The 24,316-nt window shown below is 41.7% G+C and overlaps 1 pseudogene; it reads right to left on the reverse strand.

Annotated features, from left to right (window-relative positions):
* Positions 1-869: 869 nt before the first annotated feature.
* On the reverse strand, positions 870-1,604 carry LOC110547496 (dnaJ homolog subfamily B member 6-like; annotated as a pseudogene).
* Positions 1,605-24,316: the final 22,712 nt, after the last annotated feature.

Raw genomic sequence — 24,316 nt, forward strand, 5'->3', positions numbered from 1 at the left:
ATTTCATGTGCATGAATGTCTGCAGGTATTCTCTGTGTGCCTTGTGCTCGTGGAGATCAAAAGAGGGTGTCCTCTGAAACTGAAGTTAATGATGTTTGTGAGCTATGTGGGTGCTGGAAATCGAACCCAAATTCTCTTTGAGAGAAACGAGTGCTCTAAACTATTGTGTTAACTCTCCATCTACGAAGGTTGGATTCTTTCTTTTTTCTTTTTTTTTTTTTTTGGCACCAAACACATTTGCATCTATTTTCTTTTCTTTTTTTTCTTTTTAGCAAATAACAAAAGACCCAAATTAACCAGCTTTTTAAAACCTAAGCTTAACATTACACATTTAAACAATTGTCAGAACTGACAAAGTTGCCAGCATCCATGCACAACCAGAAAACATCCTTAATTTACACTAAACCAGAAATGTACTACCATTGATGCAGTAATAGCTTTCGTCACTAAATACTGAGAATAAAATTGAAATATTTCTGTAGAAGATTCGTCTGGCAATGTTACTATCCCAGCAGGCTGACACGACGCACTCACATTTCGACACAATGGGAAGCAGATCCATCCCGGTGTGAAAAACCGTCTCGTCCTCGCACTCGTACTGCTCAAGAGTCACAGGGCTCACCTCAGATTACGTTTTGTTTAAATCAAAGTGCCTACAGAGATTACAACAATTTTAAAGAAAAAAAAATGGTCCTATTTTGTGGTCCAAACAACAAACTCAGAAATCTATGACAAATAGGGGCTCCGATGAGCTGTTTTATAAATACTTTAGATTAGCTACAGTTATACAGAAAGTTGAGTTATTTGAAATCTTCAAAAAAAAAAAATTCCTGTTATTCCTCAAATGGTGCTTGTTATGGTTTAACATTTCAGTTATATGCGTGCGTTGAATTGTTATCCAAGCGTAGAGGTGCTCCTTACCATTTATTGTCAAGGACTTTAACTGTCTGTCTTCTTCAACTTCTACTCTTTCTTGACCATTCTCCACAATTCTCTTTGTAGTGATTTTTTTTTGCCATTAATTATCTTAGCGGAAGTTGATATTGATTTAAAGTTGCCCATTTCACTGCCGCCATATGAAGAGAATGAAGTAAGACCCCCATGACCTATTGACCCAAACGAAGAGAAGCCTGTATCAAAAGCAGGAAATCCACCGAAGGCAGAGAAAAACGAGCCAGTACCTCGGTTTCTACTTCCTCGGTGACCTCTCCGGTTCCCCAAAAAGTCATCAAACGGGTCTTCAAAGAAGTCAAATGAAAATGGGTCTCTTCCTTCAAAAAATTCCCTGAAGACATCATCTGGATTCCGGACCATGAAGCCAGACTCAAATGGACTGTCAAAGTGATCTCCATCTCCTCCACCACCATTTAATCCTTCTTTGTTGTATCTGTCATGGATGTCCCGCTTTTTGGCATCCGATAATACCTCCTATGCCTCGGCTATTTGTTTGAATTTCCACTCTGCTTCTTCTTCGTTTTCAGGATTTTTGTCTGGGTGCCATTTAAGTGCCTGTTTCTGATATGCCTTTTCAATGTCCTCAGGTGAGGCATGTCTCTGCACGCCCAGAACTTCATTGTAATCCACCATGTTTTAACAGTGTTGGAACAAATGTAAGGACGTGGCGGCGACCGGGGGAGGTCGGGCGGCTGGTCTCTTCGCGCCCTGGCACCACTGGGCTGGTAGCTGTGGTGGTGTCCGAAGGTTTGATTCTTAAAGGCATAGTTGTTTAGCTGTGTGAGAAAGCCAGCTGTGCAAAAATCACATTCTGCGAATCTTTGGGATATCAGGAATATTTGGTGATAGTTTGAAAAGATTCTATTTCTGCAGCTTGGGAAATAGCTTGGAAGTTAAGAGAACTAACTGGCTGCTCTTGCTGGTTCAACGTCCAGCACCCACACCGGGAGGCTCAGAACAACCTGCACGTACAGTTCCGGGGGACCTCATGCCCTCTTCTGGCCTCTCCAAGACACTGCATGCATGTGATTCATATGCATACACACAGGCTAACACACACATACATGCACATGAAATTAAAAAAAACAATTTAAAACAAAATATTGCATTCTCTCTGTATCTAGGTAAAGGGATGTTTAACAGTACTGTGAGCATGGCACATGCTTTCTCTTTATCTATTTATTTTATGAGAATTGGGATAGTGTGGGCATGCCTGTGCTATGATGTGTGTGTGTGTGTGTGTGTGTGTGTGTGCAAGTCAACTTGTCCGAGTTGATGTCCATCCCGTCTTTCTATGGCATGGCTCATGGGCATCCGTCCCACAACATTAGGTTTCATAAAAAGTGCCTTTATTGGCTGAGCCATCTTGCTAGGCTAGGCATGCCCCTTCTTAAATTCAGCATTTATACCATTTCCCCCTGTTCTCCATATAGTGCTATACGAGGAACTTGCACAGTTCTAATTAGGTGTTTTTATTTGCCATTCTAAGAGACTGTGCTTAGAATGAAAGTTAAATTTGGTTGTAATTTAAGGTGTGGCTGGAGAAGCCTACAGGCAAAGGTATCTGCAATTCAACACAAATGGGATGCAATGATGTCAGTGGGTACACAACAGACGCAGACTATTTAAGGGACCAAATCCCCATCTGCTTAAGGCAGCTGGCCCAACAAGACTGCGACATAAAAATCAGAAGGAAACACAGTGTAAATCTCCTTTAAAGTGGGGCCTCTAGCTGGAAGGTATTTTGCAGGGTGTCTAGGGAACAGCTGCAGCACAGAGGCGGCATAGATGCCGTAATCACACTATTAGAGACTCTGACTTTTCCCAATGTGTGGTATGAACAATTAAGATGATTAAGTGATAATTGTTCTGGCTTTCTAACCAGAAAGATGACTTTGCCTCCCAAGGTAGATGAAATGATTACTGACTTAGTGCTGATTTTCACATTCATCTTGGAAAGCCCTGCTGGAGATGATGTCTAACCTTAAGCTCTGTGGTAAGAAACTGGCCACCTGACTTCCAACCATCAGAAGAAAGCATCAGCTCATCAGGGTCTTTTCTTCCTCCCCTTCCCTCTTCCCACCTCTCCTCCCCCACCTTTATTTATTCATTTATTTAATTATTTTCTTCTTTCTTTTTTATTTGTGTGTGTGTGTGTGTGTGTGTGTGTGTGTAAGAAAGAGAGAGTGTGAGAGAGAGACTGACACAGAGAGAGAGTGTCTTATTAGTTAATCCAGGACAGCACTGATCTTGAGCTCTTCCTGCTTCAGTCTCCCCACAGCTCAGTTATCGTTGTATGCCTCCTTGCCCTGTTATGGACAGACATCTTGTATGTGGTGGCTATAATGGACTGACAAAGATAGAGTTGCTGCTATTAATTCTCAATGAAATCTTGTATGCTAGCCCAGATGGATATAATTTTGATTTAACTTGGGTCTAACACAGTTTACCAGTTGTCTTAGTTGCTTTTCTCTTGCTATGATAAGATGCCATGAGCAAAGCAACTTATAAAAGGAAGAGTTCATTTGGGCCTTACAGTTCCAGAGGGTGGGTTAAAGTCCACGATGGCCCGGCCCGGATCGTGCCGGCAGGCAGGCGGCTTTGGAGCTGGAGCAGTAACTTGACTCTCACGCCTTGATCCACAAGCATGAGGCGGAGGGAGGGAACCGGGAGTGGTGGGAGATTTTGAAACCTCATCTCCCCCCCCCCCCCCCCCCCCCGCCCGCTGACACACCGCCTCCAGCGAAGTCACACACCGTAATCCTTTCCAAACCGTTCTACCAGCTGGGGACCGATCATTAACATATGAACCCAGGGGAGCCATTCTCACCTGAACCACCACCCAGTATACAATCTTTGTAAAACTTACAAATTTGCATTACTAGTAAAATTTCAAAGGGAGTAAATGATTTTCAGGCACTCTTTAGCATTTACATGTCTCATTTGAATGTCGTTGACTGTCTTGCTCACCAAATCATTATTGTCTTCTATAATGTAACATGTAGGAGTCAGAAAATTGTTGCTCTATGTGCATTTCTCTTGTCAATATACTTTTAATGGAGCCCATTGTATACGCTTAATAAAAATGCTCAGAACTATTGAGGATAAAGATAAATATTGAAAAGCCAATGACCAGATTAGCAGGCTAAAACTATGCGTGTTCCTGGTGCTAGAGGACATCAGAAGAGGGTGCCAGGTCCCCTGGAACTGTACTAACAGTTATGAGCCCCCATGTGGGTTCTGGGAATGGTATCAGGGTCCTTTAGAAGAACAGCCATTAATTACACTTAACCAATCATCTCTCTAGTCTCATCAGATTTTTAAAAATATAACAAAGTTTTTAATAGTATAAACTGTGACATGATTAAGGATTGCGGAGCTTCAGAGAGGTGGAAGTTAATGCATTGTGAGCTAGTGAGGGTAGATTTAGGACAGGATGTCTGTCACGAGGATAAGGCTGTAGTTTGGATTATAAAATGTCTCCTGAAATTTAGTGCATTGAAGGCCTTGTTACTAAGGCAAAGACTAAGTTGGAGCTTTGTAGAAGCAATTGGATCAGGAGTGCTCTGACCTAATCAATGAATGACTCCATTAATAGATTCCTAATTTGATGGCGTTTCTGGAAAACATCATATTGGGAGGTGGTGTGTCAAAGGAACTTTTATTCACCTGAAGTAATTGTTGTCTCGGAGGCTTACTGCCTCTGTCTGCTAACCTAGGCCTAGTTCCAGAAACTTCTAATTTCTGTACAATCTAACCTAGGCCCATTTTCAGCCTCTGAGACTTACTGCTTAATAAGCTCACCCTTTCTTGTTCTTTTTGAACTCTGGCTGGCTGGTTTAACTCAGCTGTTCTGGCCCAAGCTCCTCTTATTCAATAAGCTCACTTATTCAATTTGTCTTTTTTCATCTTCTCTATTGCTCTGCTTAGCTTCAAACTAACTCCAGCAATTTTTTCTAATGTTCTGGCTCCTTCTCATTCTCTAGGTCATCTGGTCTTCACCTGAATTGTCTCTCTGCAACCTGTCTCTCTATTACTGTTCCGTTAAAACAGCTCCCTCTTTCTCTCCGTATCACCCCTCAAGTAGCTTCACTTTCCTCTCCTTTCTAATGAGAGTTGGGTATATATTCTGTCAAATTTTCTCTGATTTGTCAGTTTTTCTGCCACTCAATTAAACATCACTTTCAAACATGGGGGCTTCCTTCTATAGTAGTGGAAGCTAAGAGGTGGGTCTGCATTGGAGGAAGTAGATAGTTGGGTTCTACCACTATCTACAAGGTTGTGTTTTGTTTCCAAGCCCTTTCTATGGCTCTCTGCTTTCTGCCCACCATGCAATGACCCACTTTGCTCCAATGGTGCTCTGCTATGATCTTCTGTATTACCAAGTATAGCCTTAAAAGCAATGAAGCCAAGTTCCTACAGACTAAAGCCTCAGAAACCAGGAGCAGAAGTAAGCCCTTCTTGTACGCTGCTTTCTTTAGTTATTTTGTCACAGTGACATATAACTGGCTATACACAGAAAGGTTTTCTTACCCTCTTTAACTCTTGTTCCAGGAGAACTGACATCTTTCCTGAACACACACACACACACACACACACACACTGCAGAATTCCATTGGTTTATACAGGGCTTTTCTGAATTTATTTTCAATTATTAATTCACACACAGAAATACAGGTGGATGTGTTTGTGTCTTTTTAGAACTTATTTAATAATAGTAAGTTCACAAGTGACATTGAAATTGTTGGCTCTAAATCACTAACTCTGATTTCACTTGATAGTGTAGCTGCTGGCAATTATAGCTTCTTTTATTCCCAGCTCACTTATTGAGCATCACACAATGGTATGTATGTATGTATTAAAATGGCTAAGAATGGGTTAAAGGAGCTACTATATTCAAAGAAGCTGGCACAGAAGGGAGAGGCAGAGAGCTGAGGAGAAGCAAAGAAAAGTATCAAAAGTATGTAGATGGTTAGATAAAGAAGGCAAGCAGGGAGTTGTTGGAAGGCGAAGAGCAGGTTTAAAGCTCCAGGTAAACTCAGGCAAGGCCATGGGGCACAGGGCTGTAGGGCCACCTGTGCCCTGTGTGTGGGCATATGGCCATGTGAATGGCCATTTTCAATCAAAGGCCGAGCTGTAGTCCCAGGGACAGAGATGAGAGCTCTGGCCACCTGTCAGTCTGGTGGTAAGCATACTAAATGGTCTGATGCTGCCATATCCTAGTTTAAGGGGTGTTGGTATAATTTTTTTTAATGTATACACCTTACCCTTGTTCATTTAAATACTGATTTCTCCCCCACCCCACCCCCAACTCTCTGGTTTCAATCTGCATATTGCATTGTGATACTCCTTCTAAGCATCCTGTCTCAACTCTTGTGTAAACAGGAACAAAATAAAAGCAACTAGACACAATGTTGAGCAGGGAGGAGCCAGAGGACAGGAAAGAGGGGAGGAGCCAGAAGGCAGGAGATGAGTGGGAGGAGAAGGGGCGAGGAGGAGAGCTGGGAGAGCCAGAGCTGGAGGAGAGATCTTGGAGGACGTGGAGCATGAACCAGACCTAAGATTTCACAGAAAGCAAGTATAGTGTGGGAAATCTAAATGTTAGGAAACTGAGGGCGTGGAGGTTTAGGAGGGAGTAAATATTGCCCAGCATTGTGTTCTAGGTTAACTAAAAACCTAGTCTCTGTGTGGTGATTTGGTTATACAGCTGCTGAGGATTAACAGCAGCATTCCAGAAGATAAACCCATAGTAAATATTAATAGTCACTTACAACAAAGGGGTTGTTCCTTTTATATGGACCAAGTTAAAGGACTATAACTTTTGTTGTTTTGATAAGCAGGTTGTTTCACCAACCTGTTTTTCTGAGTGTGTGTGTATTTATGCGTGGAGTTATGCATTTACTTCAAACACATTTCACACACAAAAATGATGCCTGCTAAAAACCTGGTTGATTTTGAAAATTGTCAGCAAAACGAAATGTGTGACAAGGAAGCAAGAATGTCAGCTAACAAGTGCTATCTGGCCTACCTCTCCAAGACACTGGTATTCTTGAAAACATGCTAGAAAATAAGGAATGCATAGTTCTGTGCTGAGGGCGAACGTGGACTATGGTGCTTTATTGACTAACAACTTTAAAGATTTATTCATGTGTCTCTTAATTATGCATGTAGGGGGGTGGTGGTCTGTGCATCTGAGTGCAGGTGCCCTCAATGGCCAGAGATGTCAGATCCCCCGGAGCTGGAGTTATGGGAGGCTGTGACATACATGCATGCTGGGATGTGTGCTGGGACTCAAGCTCAGGTCCTCTGAAAGAGCACTGCACATTCTTACCCACTGAGCCGTGTCTCCACCCCATCTGCCTTTTAGAAGCTTTGGTGCTGGTGAGACAGCTTAACAGGAACAGGTGCTCACAGGGATCCTCTGACCTCCACGCACATACTGTGGGATACACATGCCACCCAATAAAACAGATAAAAACGTTTTAAAAATTAAGATGATAGAGAGTCAATTTAATTAATAGTAATTTTAAGTGTACAGATGTCACGTTTAAATAAGAATATAGCATCATTCCAATAATCACATGCTTAAAAATGGCTCCAGCACAAAGATGTAAGCCCATCTCAAGGAGGCAGATTAGTAGTAGCCAGAATACCTTGCAAAGATTTGATTTTAGCAAGGACACACGTAAAATAAATGACATACCACATTACATTAAATATTAAACTACATGATCATAATCTTACAAATCTTACAATTTCATAAATAGTTGTGGTTTTGGTTTGGTTTAGTTTAGTTTAGTTTTAAGACAGGGTCACATGCAGCCCAGGCTTGTTTCAAACTCACTATGTAGCTGAGGATATCCTCTCATCCCTAATCCTTCTGCCTCCACCTGCTGAGTGCTGGTTTTATGTGACCACCATGCCTTGTTTTATTCAGAGCTGGGAATCAAGCTTTGTGTGTGCTAGGGGGATGCTCTGCTGGCTGAGCTGCATCTCTAGACCATACCTAGTTCCTTTGGAATCACCAAATTCTATCTTCACTTTAAAAACAAATTTAATAAGCCTATTAAATGAGCACGTGCCAGAATTTACATAGAATGCCAGATTAAACAGGGGACATTGTTATTCTAAGATAAATAAGAAAGTTCTGTTCCTTTTCAGTATCTGTGATGGACTCTCACCACATCCTTTTCTCTTGGTGTGTGCTAAGCCACTGCCTCCTTCCCCCCTCCCCCCCCAGCTCCCCATCTTCAGATTCCCTTTTTCAGCATCTTAAGGGGACAACCTGAGCAGTTCTCTGATTCCCTCTTTTAAAATCTTAATTTACTTTAAGTGTATAAGCGTTGGCCTGTATGTATGTTTGTGGACTATGTGCATATCTGGTGCTTTTGGAGGCCAGAAGAGCGGGTCAGATCCTTCAGCACTGGAATCACAGATGGTTGTTAGCTGTCACATGAGTGCTGGAAACCAACTCCAAGTCCACTGTAGAGTAGGCAGCGCTCTTAACTGTGGCGCCATCAGCCTAGCCATCTAAGTTCCATTTTGCTGCTTGGGAGTTGGGCATAGACAAACTGGATTCCCCCTTGAATTCGTATTTTCAGCTTTCCCTGACTGAAGTAATAGAGAATTAGTAATAGAAGTGGAGGAGCGCCAACGCCTTCCTGGGACTTGAGAAGCTACCCCTCCGCACTTTTTTGTGTGTGTCAGGAACACTGCGTTGGCACTCACCATGTTCAAATGCAAGGAAACAGCAGAATACATTGACTTTCCCATGGAGACCGCTTTCCTGGGCAAAGCCCCCTCTAGCATAGGGTCGATGTATGCGTAGGCCTCCTGACTTACTTTCACAGGTTCATAGCTGAGAATATTTCACTCCAGTGAGTTAGGCATCACTAAGTGTCGTGGCTAGTGCCAGAAACGCAGTGGTTGTTTACGCGTTTAAACAAGCACAGGGTCATTCCTTCTCAGCATTCGAGTTTAAAATGGAGTCAGTGCTGCTTATAAAGATCTGTCACTAGGGGAAAAGCAGTTCTGGAAGCTACTGTTTGCACAAGGAATGACTGAGAGTGGGGCACAGCCTGATCTCAGCTCAGAGCTTAGAATGGGAGCAGTATGTTAGAAGGCCACTGTCCAGGGTAACCAGTGTGGTCCCTCAGCTATTGTGTACTCACTAGCACTTCAGGTCAGAAGTATCCAAGTGCTGTCACCTCATCACACTTGTGTGTCTAAACTTATTTAAGACAGGCACAGTGCCACACTCCTGTAATCTCAACCTTTGGGATGCAGAGAAGCTACAATGAGTTCAATACATTATGTCAAAAAATAAAACTTTTAGGGGTTGAGATGTAAGTGGGTTGGTAGAATGCTTGCCTGTTAGGCACAAAGATGTGGGTTTGACCCTCAGCAGGGCATAAACTGTACAGGAAGGCTCATGTCTGTAATCTCATTTGAGAGATAGAGGCAGGAGGATCAGGAATTCAAGGTCATCTACAGCTACATAAGGATTCTGAGGCCATCCTGGTCTACATGAGAGCTGTCTCAAAAAAAAGGGGGGGGGTCTAACCTATACTCAGAAGTCATTACTTTTTAATTGTTTTGCCCTAATTTCTGACTTTCCATGGTCTCAGAGCTGCTGAAACTTATCAGTAAGGAAGGTTTGTGACAGTCCACACATTCTCTCAGTACAGAAACTACCCCGGTAACTTGAAACCTGTGCCCAGTGCAAGCTTACGAGGAAGCTGACAAACTACAAATGAGGGTCTTGTCCCAATCTTTGTTTAAACATCTTTCAGCAACCGGCCTTCCCCGCCATGCAGTTCTCAGTTCATACACGTGTGCTCACAGGTAGCAATTCCAAGGTACACTCATGACCCCTCCGGGTCACCAATCGATGTAGGCACCCAGCTGGCTGTTGTCTTTTTCTCGTTACAAATCAAGAGGAGGCTCAAGATGGAAGCTAACAGAGGAGGAAGCAACGCAGACAGATGGAAACAGGCTCTGAATGATGTCACTTAACATCTGCATCCAAGCTTGTCTGAAGTTACTGCCTCTCAGACTCTTCTGTTATCTAATCAGTCATTTGTCCTCTATTTCTGGTCTATCACTAGGAACTAAAGACCATCTTCTGCAACTGAAATAAAACGGTGTTGTTATTAGGTCATAGAGAGAGTAACAAAGCAGTGGCGTGGCTAGATGAGGTAGCACATGCCTGTCATCCCAAGGATCTGTAGGCGGATCTCTCTGAGTACCAGGCCAGCCTGTCCACCTAGTGAGTTCCAGGCCAACCAAGACTACGCAGTGAGACCCTGTCTCAAATAAACGAAACAAAAGCAATGGCATGATACTTGGAGTGATGGTCATATCCCATAGTTTCCTCGTGGAGCCAAGTCCATACACTAAGAAGATTGATGAATTTGTAGGGTTTTCTTGTTGTCTTGGACAGCAGAATCTTTGTAGATTTGTTTACTGCCATCTGTGCTTTGCCTGTCATCATCCTAACCCTGTAGGTATGCCATGAGACGTCCAAGCTGCCTGAGAAACCTCCCCTATGGGGGCACCAGCTGTCACATGAGCTCAGTGTCAAATGGCCTTAAAATGATAAGGCTTGAGGCTGAAAGGGTATGTATGTGAAGCATGTGGAAGGAGCCTGCAGTACAGGATCAAAGATGGCTTCCTAACTCATCCTACCATCAGTTTGAACCAAATGCTTCACTTCCACAAGCACCAGAACTCTGGAAAGTAAGGAGGGGATACCAGGAGATGTCAAGGCTACTTATTACCACTGACAGTCTGGAATTCTGCTCTGAGCATTTAAGTTACACAGAGTCTCCAACATCCAAACCTTCTCTCTCAAAACAAAATGAACTGGCTGGGTAAATCACTGCAGATCTAGAAAAAAGGACTTATTTTCACTCCCCCTCCTTTCAAGGCAGGGTGGCTAGGTATCACTGGCTATTCTGGAACTCACTTGTGTATTAGTTTGGCCTCAAACTCTTAGAGATGCGACCGCCGCTGCCTCTCCAGGGCTGGGAATTAAGGTGTGCACTGGAATCCCAACTCCATTTTCACATTTTAACCTGCCAGAGAGGAGTAAACATGACAAATGTCTTTGGGACGGGGACTGTGGGGGAGGGGAGATTTCATAGTATGTGTTTTGGCTTCTCACTCTTGCATCCGGGATCACAGGTGCTAATTAAATTAATAAAAAGGCATTTTGTTAAAACATGTGCCTCCCGCCTGCTGTGTCACCAGGTGCAGGTTTCTCGCCTGGCATGATGGAATAGTTTTACCACCTGACAAAGAAGGCAGACAGAAAGTCACAGCCAGAGGGACACAGCCAGTATGTCCCTGGTTTATTCTTCTCAACAAATGTCAAATAATTTGGGAAAGCAGAAATTTTGAATTTAACATTCTCAATTACTTGGGGCGTGACAACTTTGCTTAATAGTTATTATCAGTTACAAGAAATTACATCCTGTCCTCATCTAATTAAGGACAGGGATGATAAACTGAGATCTTAGAGCGTTAGATGAAAATGAGAGAGAGAGAGAGAGAGAGAGAGAGAGAGAGAGAGAGAGAGAACCTCTCCATGAGAATGCTTTTGTTGAATGGACTAGGGGTCTTTTCTAGGATGACTATTATTTATTTTCCAAAATTTTTATGCATAGCTGAAAACAACTTTATTACACTCTTATTCTTTAAAATATTTTTCTTTATTGACATTTTAATACATGTATACAATGTAGCCTGATCATTTTCACCCCGGTTCCCCTGGCATTACTGCCCGTATCCACCCCCTCCCTGAAATAGTTGTCTTTCCTATCTTTAAATAGCCCATTGAGTTCAATTAATGTTGTTATGTGAGCATAAGCAACTTACCAGTGACCACACATTATTATCTGTTGCTTTATTATTAACCTTTAGACACAGGATATGTCTCCAGGAAAGCCAAAGAATTCTCCAACGCACTTGAAACTGTGACTTCTATTACAGAATGAGGGTCAATAAGCTTTTTCTGAAAAGGACCAGCTGGCGATATTTGTGAGTTTTCTGCCTCTGTCTGAACCATCTCACTCTGCTATTGCAGTGGTGAAGTATCTACGGGCAACACATAGATTAATGCATGTTGCTGTGTTTCAGTGACACTTTATTCCTTAAAAACAAATATCAAGCCAGTGAAATAGTTTTCTTTACCCATTCGTCCACTGATAGGAGGGTAGATTGGTCCTGTACCTTGTGACTGGAACAGCAGTAAATACTGTATCTAATAAATATGTACCATCAGAAAAATTTAAGTGTTTAAGTAGTTGGAAATGCTATTTACCTGGTTTGATCATTACACATGTATTTCATTATCGCACGATAGCCCATAAATCTGTACAATTGAAATAACAATAGAAAAGGAAGAAAGTGGGTAAAAAGATACTAAGGGTAACTGGCAGCTTCTGCCACAGGATGGGGCGTGATGACACTTCAGCAGGTAGAGGTGCCGGCTGTGCAAGCCTGCTGACAGAGCTCAGTCTCCACAAGCCACACGCAAGGCAGATGTGGCACAGCCCCTTGGCCCCCAGCACCCCTACATCAAGATGGGAGGCAGAGGCAGGAGACCTTCTCAGAAGCTGCAGGGCCAGCCTGGCCCCCACATGCATGTTGTGGTAGCAGTGCACACGCAAGCACGCACACTCTCACACACACACACATGCACACACACTCAGATTTTACAAAAATGAAATACTTCACTAGAGTATTAATTCCTCCCTTTACTGTAAAATTATCAATAGGAAATGCCAGCAAAATGATGTGGTAAGACAATTTCTCTAAGGCTCCTTGAAAGACTAGTAAGGGACTTTCGTCGTGTGTTTTGTTTGTCATGCTGACTTTCATTTTGCACAGGTAAAGTACTGTGTCTGGCCTGATCTTGGCAAGACGTTCCTAGATTCAAAGTTCTGTGAAGTAAGCATTCATTGGGAAGAGAAGACAGATGGGCTCCTGGCCCTCTTGTCGGCCGTGTGGTACAAGGTTCTAGTATTCTACTTAATTGAATTGTAAGACTTTTCCTTTCTTCTTGTGGATGGGGAGAAGGGAAACAGAGTTACACCCGAGAGCAGCCAGGAACAAAATAAACCCTATGGGAACATGAGAAATGCGCTGTAGGAATTTTACATCTGACCAATTTTGTGTACCTTTTTCTTTTAAGTGTGAAGGTAGCATATGGTTTTATATATCAAATGCAAATACGTCAGTAAAGAGTCAAGTCTTCCATTATCCATCTTGTCCACTCTCTCCTACATATTCTTCCTGTTGCAACAGAATCTGTGCCAAAAATATTGCTATTGTATGTTCTGTTGTTTCCTGATCTCTTAAGTGAGGTAAGCTAGTCTGCAAACTGCTTTTCCATTCTGCTTCTTCTGCTAAGATTCAGTTAGTAGAAGGAATGTTTGCTGCAAGAGCCTCTTCCCAAGTACTGACTACTATCAGATCTACTTTTCAATTACCGAGACTCCTAATTTTGTATGTAGCAGAGAAAGTATTTAACTGTAATTAAACTCTCGAACATTTTTACCACATGGAATAGACTGGAATGGCAGTGACTGTTTTTTATGTCCAGATCTGTGAAAGGAGATTAAGAAAGTTAGAAAACAACTGTGGAACTGACAGAAACTTAGAGATAACTTTGCTCAAATCCTTTAGTTGAAAGAGAGGAACCACGGTTCAAAGAAAGGAAGAAATATCCACGGCTAATTAATAATACGGCTTGGTAAAAATCCAGGCTTTCTGGTCCATAGAAACACAGCATCCCACAGGCTTCCTAAGGAGTGGCTCAGCCAGGGGCAGACAGCAGGGAGGCCTTGGCATCTTCTAGAAAATGGTCACCTGTCCTCTGAGACAAGAACACAGCAGAGTTGATGCATAGACTCCTGTTTGGCACACATAGGGAGTATGTCATGCAGGAAACATAAGCTGGCCTTCAGCAGGATATGTGGGCCTGCCACTGTCACCTTCTGGGGTGCTTCACTGATTTCCAGTGCACAAATCTGTGAGGCATTGGATTTACTCTGGCTATCATGGGACACTTCGGGGAAGGAAAGAAATTTAGACCACATGGAGAGTTTAGCAATATTTCCTCTCAAAAAGTTGGAGATTGCTAACAACAGCAGCAAGAAATATCAAACTAGTACACACACTGCTGCAGTTTTGTAAGAGCCATAAATACTTAGCGTCTTGGTTTCTTTTCCAGTTGCTGTGATCAAATATTCCGACACAAGTAGTTTGACGGGGAGGGAGGAGGGCCTATTCAGGCTCATAGTTCATGACTGACTCATCATGGCAGAGAAGTGAGGCAGGAGGAGTCGGAGGCAGCTGAGCACATGGTGTTCACTGTTGGAAAGCAGAAAGAGGTGAACGTAGGCCATTGCTGCTCATCACCCTTCTCCACTTAGGTAGCTGAGGATCCACCCAGGGAATGGCACTACCCACAGTGGGCAGGTTTTCCTACCTCAACGAATGCAGTTGAGATATTCCTCCTCAGGCTTGCCCAAAGGCTTGTCTCTCAGGCATTTTTAGATTCTGACACTAACCATTACACTTAGTGGTCTCTATCATGGGTTTTAGTTCATTTCCAGGATCATATTCATACATAAATATAACTTACATAGATGCATGTAACTATTTTGGTATTCATATAACATATATATAAACATATATGTGTTATATATAATATATTATTATATATATTATATATATTAATATATGTTATTCATATATATAATGTACATGTGTCTCATATACAGATACTATGCATATATTCATAGTATCACTATACATGATAATACATGTATAGTGTTTGTATTTGTATACATGTATAGATATGTACATGTAAATATTACAGCTATGTTATGTGAACGTATATGCACATGTTTACTAAAGACAAGACTATATTACATACTATATTGTGTGATCTATTATATATGACTATGAATTTATATGACATATACATGCATATATATTTATGTGTCTACATATCTATGGAAATTTTACCCACTTCAAGATGTTTCTAAGTTAATAATAAAGGTGTTGGAGCTTATTGTAAGTAATATATATGTGTACACATACACATCTAGATTGTATATAATTATGTGCAGATCTTCATATATGAAGGTCACTATGAGGTTTCTCTTCTCTGTGTGTATATCTGTATATATCGTACACTCTTCTCTCTATTGTTCGTATAATGTTCTTTTGAAATGTGTATACCTTACCCTTGTTCATTCAAATGCTGATTCCCCCCCCCCCCCACTCTCTGGTTTCAATCTGGATATTGCATTGTGATACTTATTCTAAGCATCCTGTCTCAACTATGTGTAAACAGGCCAAAATAAAACAACTAGCCACAATGTTGTACAAAGGGAAAAGCCAGAGGACAGGAAAGAGGGGAGGAGCCAGAGGACAGGAAATGAGTATGAGGAGAAGGGGCAAGAGGATTGCTGGGAGAATAGAGCTGGAGGAGAGATCTTGGAACTACGTGGAGATGGACTAGACATAATATTTCACAAAAAGCAAGTATAATGGGTAAAATCTAAATGTTAGGAAACTATGAGGGCTTGGAGGTTTAGGATGGAGTAACTATTGCCTAGCATTGTGTTCTAGGTTAACTAAATAAACCCAGTGTTTGTGTGGTGATTTGGTTATACAGCCGTTTAAGAATAACAGCAAGCATTACCAGAAGATATATCAATAGTAAATATTAATAGATTCATATAACAAATGGTGCCCAACTAACCTAATATCCACACCCTTTAAATCATAACTTTATCATAATTTGGTGGGAGGAATAAGCTCCCAGAGATAAACCCAAACTTAAAACCTAAAAACTCCCAGGTCAGTTACTGTCTCTTTAAGAGAGACTCTTAAACCCACCCAGGAACAAAAGACAGCCTCCTGTGGGCAGACCTGAGACTTCCATAACAAAACTGGCTGCTGCTGCAGTTTAACTGAGGGGTAAGCAAGCATGGCTCTTTTATACTGTGGCTGGCTCAACTGGCTCGGCTCCACAGCCATGGCAGGAAAAAAAAGGAACTGAAGGCAGACAAACCTCTACACAGATTTTGGCCTAAACTGCATCTAAAATTAAAAAAATTGCCATGGCAGAGGGTGTTTTAATCCTTTTTGACTTTGTTTTGGATGTCATAGTCATGGATCTGGTTGCAATATGTTTAATGGTGTTGGTTCTTCTCCATACTTTCTCCAAGAAAGTTCAAGGAGAAAATAGGGAAAAAACCAAAGATTGGGGTACTAAGTTACAGACAAGAAAAAGGGCACTCTTCCTAATAATTAGATTAATAATGGCTAAAATCCAAAGCTTTCTGGCTGCAAGATACTTGTCAGCTCTTTCTGGTAAGGGTCCGCCAATTCACTGAAACATCAATAAAAATAACCAACTGGGCTTTGTTTTTACATCGTAAGTTGGCACAAGTGACCCCAAACTTAAAAATTTCTTGTCTCTTTGATTTTCATTTAAAGGCTTTGAGTTACACTGATGTTAATTTGAGAAAAAATATTTAAACAAGTTGGTGAAGGCACATGCCTTTCTTCCCAACACAAAGTCAAAAGAAACAGGCAAATCTCTGAGTTCAGGATCAAGCTAATTTACATAATAAAAGCCAGGATGGCAACTTCTGCTGTTTATCCACTTACAGTGATAGTCTAAGATTCAAAATGACGGAAGGGACAAGATGGCAGTGCCAGGAGGACAACATTTTCCGTACAGCGACCAAGAGACCGAATTCTGGGCCCTAAAACAACAGTGATAGTGTTTCCCAGGTGAGAGGAAACCCCCACGGCATGGGAATCAGTCGGGTCCACTCTCAGGTCACCCAGCCAGAACCTGGAAGAGATCTTGGGTTGTGCAGGCACTAGGTCACTGGACCAGAGCCACACGCCTGCGTGTCCCAGTCACCTTCCCAGGCTGAACAGTGGACACAAAAACACCAGAGACTGGGAGTCCCAGTTGCAAAAAAAACCCACAGGGAAGGAAAACAGCGGGACTGGCCATGGGTCACCCAGTTTTTCACTGGAAAAGGTCTCGCAGACCGGTAGTTAGAGCCGCCATCACTGAACTGGGCCCAAGCCGCGAGCACAGACAGTTGTTGTGCGCCCAGCTCTCCGGCACAGACAGAGCTGTGCGCCCCAGTACAACAGAGACTGGGAGTCCCTGTTGGGAGAGGGCCCCACAGGGAAGGAAGGAAACGGTGCTGGCTTGGGTCACCCAGGCTTTGTGAGGGGAAGGTCTCACAGACTGGTGGGTATGAGCCGCCATCACTGAACTGGGCTCAAGCCACAAGCTCGGACAGTTGTTGTACACCCAGCTCTCTGGCACAGACAGAGCTCTGTGCCCCGGGCAACAGAGACTGGGAGTCCCTTTTGGGAGTTAACCCCACAGGGAAGGAAGGAAACGGGACCCAAATTGGGTCACCCAGTATATCCCTGGAAAAGGTCCCACAGACCAGCCCAACCCAGGGGCCTGCTGTGAACCAGCTAGCCTGCTGATACCAGGAGAGCAGTACTCACTGCCACAGATAACCACTTGGGTACTGTGTTGGGAGCCGCGGCTCTGGCAGCTGCTTTGATATTTAAATCTCAGCAGAAAAACTGCTTTTACCAGGCCTTCACTGAAGTCAGGGAAGAATTTGCAAGTCCATCTCCTTTTGTTTGTGACAGCAGGTGGGATAGCTTGTGAAGATCATGCCTCTTGCTTCACCTCCTTGTGGAAATTTAACCCATTGTTCTGAGATGTTTCTACTCTGCCTTAAAAGCCCTCTGCAATAAAAAAGCCAGGCTTGAGGCTGCTAAGGCTGCTACAGCGGTTGAGTCTGGAACCTCTTAAAAAGTTTCCTGTGTGTTGTGTGTTAGTTTATTAATTTTAATTCTCACTCCCGACTCAAGAACAGTTCGACTCTGCTGGTGGGCTCCAGCAGTACTGGGGCACAGAGCCCCAACCTCAGACCTACAAAAGCCCAGGATCCCCGAGATCAACCCCCAGATACTGCTCCAAGGGGCAACCAGTTATCCCTAACAAAACTGACCAAACCAAGGGATACACAGGTTACAGCAGCAGCTCACTAAATTTACAGCAAGAAACCCAGAAGCAGGGCAGCTGTCTCCAGGACTTCTCCGGGTGAGAGGAGAGCCCTCTCAACTAACAAGGTCCACAGTTCCCACTCAGGTCTCTATGCCTGAGGTGAGCTGTAGCAACTCCTGAAAAACACCAGCCATACAGCAACTATACCCAAAATGCTGAGGAGGCTTCTTTCAGGAAAAAACATCTTCCTGCCAAGGGAATTCTCTCCACCACAGGATCTCAGGAATCACCAGAAACTAACTCCAAACACCTAAGATAGCCCAATGGGTAGAGGCCAGCGTAAAAGCTCAACCAACAAAAGACAGAGCAATATGGCATCTCCAGATCCCAGGTATCCAGGGGCAAGTAGCCCTGGACACCCCAGCATAATTGAAATTCAAGAAGATGACCTAGTATCTATTCTCATGAAGAGGATAATAGAGGAAACAAATAAAATGTACAAAGACCTAGAGGAAGATAAACTCAAACAGAATATGGCCATCTGTAAAGAAATAGAGGAAGATAAAAACAAACAGATTATGGCCATCTGTAAAGAAACACCGGAATTGCAGCCAAACAGTTTGTGACCTTTAGAGAGGAAATACTTAAATCACTGAAAGAAATAAAAGAAACAAAGGATTGTGCAAACAAACAGCCAAAGGAATTGAAGGAAAAACAGGAAAATACAGTCAGACAGGTGAAGGAAATCAATAAAACGGGTCAAGATCTGAAGATAGAATTGGAAAAATTAAAGAAAACACAAATAGAGGAAATTGTGGAGAGAAAGAACTTAGGGAAGAAAACAGGAACTACAGAGGTAAGCATAACCAATAGACTACAAGAGATGGAAGAAAGAATCTCAGTTGTGGAAGATACAATGGAAGAAATCAAATCTAAAACATTCCTGACACAGACCGTCCAAGAATTTCAAGACAACATAAAAAGACAAAACCTAAGAATAATAGGAATGGAGGAAAAAGAAGATTCCCTCCTCCAAGGCCCGGGAAATATTTTCAACAAAATCATCGAAGAAAATTTCCCCAACTTAAAGGAGAGGCCAATAAGGTCTAGAGAACACCCAATGAATTAGACCAGAAAAGAAAATCTTCCTGCCAAATACTAATCAAAACAGTAAATATACAGAACAAAGAAAAAATACTAAAAGCTGCAAGGGGAAAAGGCCAAGTAACATATAATAGCAAACCCATCAGAATCACACCTGACTTTTCAACAGAGACTATGAAAGCCAGAAGGGCCTGGACAGATATCATGCAGACCCTAAGAGAACACAGATGTCATCACAGGCTACTATACCCAGCAAAACTCTCAGTTCTCATAGATAGAGAAAACAAGATATTCAATGACAAAAACAAATTTCAACAATACCTACACACAAATCCAGCATTACAGAAGACACTAGAAGGGAACCCAAGAAACACTAGAAGGGAACAACCCAAGAAAACTAGCTACTTTCGAGGAAACACAGGAAATAATCTCACTACAGTAAAACAAAAAGCAACCAAGCACACCAATTTATGACCACAGCCAACATCGAAATCAAAGGATCTAACAGCCACTGGTCATTAATCTCTTTCAACATCAATGGATTCAATTCTCCAATAAAAAGACACAGACTAACAGAATGGATGCATAAAAAAGATCCAGCAATCTGTTGCATACAAGAAACACACCCAAGCCATAAAGATAGACACTATCTGAGGATAAAGGGTTGGAAAACAGCTTTCCAAGCAAATGGACCTAAGAAGTAAGCAGGAGTAGCCATTCTAATATCTGATAAAACAGACTTTCAACCAAAATTAATCAAAAGAGATGGGGAAGGACACTTCATACTCATCAAGGGAAAATTCCACCAGGAAGAAATCACAATCCTGAACATCTATGCCCCAAATATAAGGGCACTCACATTTGTAAAAGAAACATTGATAAAACCTAAACCACACATAGATTCCCACACATTAATAGTGGGAGACTTCAATATCCCACTCTCAACAAAAGGCAGGTCAACAAAATAGAAATTAAACAAAGAAACAATGTCTCTAACAGAGGTCATGAATCAAATGGACCTAATAGACATTTACAGAACCTTATACCCAAACACAAAAGAATTTACCTTCTTCTCAGCACCTCATGGAACTTTCTCCAAAATAGACCATACAGTTGGTCACAAAGCGAGCCTCAACAGATACAAGAAGATTGAAATAATCCCTTGTATCCTATCTGATCATCATGGAATAAAGTTGGACCTCAACAACAACAGAAATAGCAAAAAGCCTGCACACACATGGAAACTGAGCAACTTGCTACTAAATGACAGCTGGGTCAGGGAAGAAATAAAGAAAATAAAGTCTTCCTAGAATTCAATGAAAATGAAGGCACAACATACCCAAACTTGTGGGAAACAATGAAAGCAGTGCTAAGAGGAAAGTTCATAGCACTAAGTGCCTTCAAGAAGAAATTCGAGACAGCTCATTCAAGCAACTAAATGGCTCACCTAAAAACCCTAGAAAAAGAAGCAGACACACCAAAAAGGAGTAGACAGCTGGAAATTATCAAACTCATGGCTGAAATCAATCAATTAGAAACAAATAAAACAATTCAAAGAATCAATGAAACCAAGAGCTGATTCTTTTGAGAAAATCAACAAGATAGACAACCCCTTAGCCAAGCTAACTAAAAGGCAGAGAGACACCATCCAAATCAACAAAATCAGAAATGAAAAGGGGGACATAACTACAGACACTGAGGAAATCCAAACAATCATTAGGACTTACTTCAAAAGTCTATATGCCACAAAATTTGAAAATCTAAATGAAATAGACAATTTTCTTGATTGATTCCACTTACCAAAACTGAATCAAGACCAGGCAAATCAACAGTCCTACATCCCCCAAGGAAATAGAAGCAGTCATCAAAAGTCTCCCATCCAAAAAAAGCCCAGGACCAGATGGTTTCAGCGCAGAATTCTACCAGACCTTCAAAGAAGAGCTAACTCCAGTTCTCTTCAAATTATTCCACAAAATAGAAACAGAAGGAACACTACCAAACTCATTCTGTGAAGTCACAGTCACCTTGGTACCTAAACCTCACAAAGACCCAACAAAGAAAGAGAATTTCAGGCCAATCTCCCTTATGAACATTGATGCAAAAATACTCAACAAAATACTTGCAAGCCAAATACAAGATCACATCAAAGATATGATCCCCTATGACGAAGTAGGCTTCATCCCAGGTATGCAGGGGTGGTTCAATATACAGAAATCCATCAATGTGATCCACCATATTAACAAACTGAAAGAAAAAAAAAAACACATGATAATCTCCTTAGATGCTGAAAAAGCATTTGACAAAATCCAACATCCATTCATGTTTAAAGTATTGGAAAGATCAGGGTTACAAGGCACATATCTAAACATAGTAAAGGCAATAGACAGCAAGCCTATAGCCAACATCAAACTAAACAGAGAGAAACTTAAAGCAATCCCACTGAAATCGGGACAAGGCAAGGCTGCCCACTCTCTTCAACATAGTTCTGGAAGTCCTTGCTAGAACAATAAGACAGTTGAAGGAGATCAAGGGGATACAAATTGGAAAGGAAGAAGTCAAATTATCACTATTTGCAGATGATATGATAGTATACCTGAGTGACCCCAAAAACTCTACCAGGGATCTCCTACAGCTGATAAACACCTTCAGCAAAGTGGCCGGATACAAAATTAACTCAAAAAAAAAAAAAATCAGTAGCCCTCCTGTATACAAAAGACAAAAGGGCTGAGAAAGAAATTAGGGAAACAACACCCTTCACAATAGCCACAAATGACATAAAGTACCTTGGTGTAACCCTAACCAAGCAAGTCAAAGACTTGTATGAAAAAAAATTTCAAGTCTCTGAAGAAAGAATTAGAAGAAGATATCAGAAGAAGGAAGGATCTCCCATGTTCATGGCTTGGCAGGATTAACATAGTAAAAATGGCCATCTTACCAAAAGCAATCTATAGATTCAATGCACTTCCCATCAAATTACCAACACAATTCTTTACAGACCTGGAAAGAAAAATTCTCAACTTCATATGAATAACAAGAAACCCAGGATTGCTAAAACAATCCTCTACAATAAAAGATCTTCTGAAGGTATCTCCATCCCTGATCTTAAGCTGTACTATAGAGCAACAGTAATAAAAACTGCATGTTACTGGCATAGGAACAGAATGGTGGATCAATGGAACCAAACAGAGGACCCAGAAATAACCCCACAAACTTATGGACACCTGATCTTTGCCAAAGATTTCAAAACCATACAATGGAAAAAAGATACATCTTCAACAAATGGTGCTGGTTCAACTGGATGTCTATATGTAGAAAAATGCAAATAGATCCATACTTATCACCCTGCACAAAACTAAAGTCCAAGTGGATCAAAGACCTCAGCATAAAACCTGACACATTAAATCTGTTAGAAGAAAAATTGGGGAAGACCCTAGAACTCATCGGTACAGAAGACAACTTCCTGAACAGAACATCAACAGCACAGGCTCTAAGAGCAACAATCCATAAATGGGGCCTCATGAAACTGAAAAGCTTCTGTAAAGCAAAGGACACCGTCATCAAAACAAAAGAACTGCCTACTGATTGGGAAAGAATCTTCTCCAACCCTTTATCTGACAGAGGACTGATATCCATTATATATAAAGAACTAAAGAAGCTGAAAAACAGAAAACCAAGTAATCCAATTAAAAAATGGGGAACAGAGCTAAACAGAGAATTCTCTGTAGAGGAATATAGAATGGCAGAGAAACACTTAAACAAATGCTCAACGTCATTAGCCATTAGGGAAATGCAAATCAAAACGACCCTGAGATTTCACCTTACACCCATCAGAATGGCCAAGATGAAAAACTCAAGTGACAACACATGCTGGAGAGGCTGTGGAGAAAGGGGAACCCTGCTCCACTGCTGGTGGGAATGTAAACTTGTACAGCCACTCTAGAAATCAATCTGGCGCTTTCTCAGACTACTAGGAATAGCGCTTCCTCAAGATCCAGCCATACCACTCCTAGGCATATATCCAAAAGAGGCTCAAGTACACAATAAGGTCATTTGCTCAACCATGTTTGTAGCAGCTTGGTCTAACACAACATGCACACAAGAGCCCAAAAAGATATTTTAGTCTATCCAACCTAGTTTTGATTTCAACATGATAATGAATGTATGTTCAGTACTAATGCTAACTTATATTACTGATCCCTTTACATAGGAACAACTCTAAAACTGACTGAGACATAAAATATGTCTCAAAAACTTCCACAATACTTGGTCAATATATCCTTGGCCATAATATCCTCAAAAAATTTATTATGCCATTCTTTTAATTGGCTTACAGTTTAGTTTCATCCTGCACATCTCATACATTCATAATTTTAGAACTCTATAATGCTTGTGAGAAATTATATGTTTGCAGAACAAAACAACTGGACACCAGAGAAGCTGTATTAAACCTGACAGGATTCATCCTTCAGCATGCTGAAACATGACAGATCTGTTCTAGCATCTTGCATGTTCCAGCATTCTGCTTGTTCCTGCCTTTGTAAGACCTGGGGTCTCACAGCTCAGGAGTTCAAGATCGCTCCCTTCCCAGAAACTCTCCCAGACCACTACTTGTTGCAAAAGCAAGAGGTTTATTAACGATTGCACAATGGGGTCACCCCTGCCGGTCAGCAAAGAGTGGCACTGGGAGACAAAGGCCTTTAGGTTTTTAAAAGAAAAATTGCTGGAAATTTGAAGTTGCAGTTTTGGCAATTTAGGATTGGATGAGGAAGCTATAAAGTAAGATAATTGGTTAGTCTTAGGTGGTCAAGCTTGGCCAGTCCTGCCAAGTGTGGATGCAGCTGCAATTTAAGGTGGGGGTGGTTAGCTCATCCTTGAAGATTAGGGGCTGTGGACTTTGGCTGGAGGTCAAAAGCTACTCAGAAGAAGTCTAGGTTTGTTGCTAAGAAACGCTATCTCAAGGACAAGGGTCTGGTCCTTCTTTTGCTGAGTGAAGGTCATTGCTTCCTTGCTTTTTTTCTTTCTGTCTTCACAGATAGGGTCACATTTCTCCATTCTCTGGAAAGGTACTAAGAGGCTTTGGCTTAACCTGGACCTAAAACTCAAAACTATAGGCTTTAGAAGACATATAGGTTACAAAGTTAGTTTAACCCTTTCACCTTAACTGCTTCAATTGCTGTTTCT

The sequence above is a fragment of the Meriones unguiculatus genome, chromosome 3 (assembly GCF_030254825.1).
Source record: "Meriones unguiculatus strain TT.TT164.6M chromosome 3, Bangor_MerUng_6.1, whole genome shotgun sequence".
NCBI classification, from domain to species: Eukaryota; Metazoa; Chordata; class Mammalia; order Rodentia; family Muridae; genus Meriones; species Meriones unguiculatus.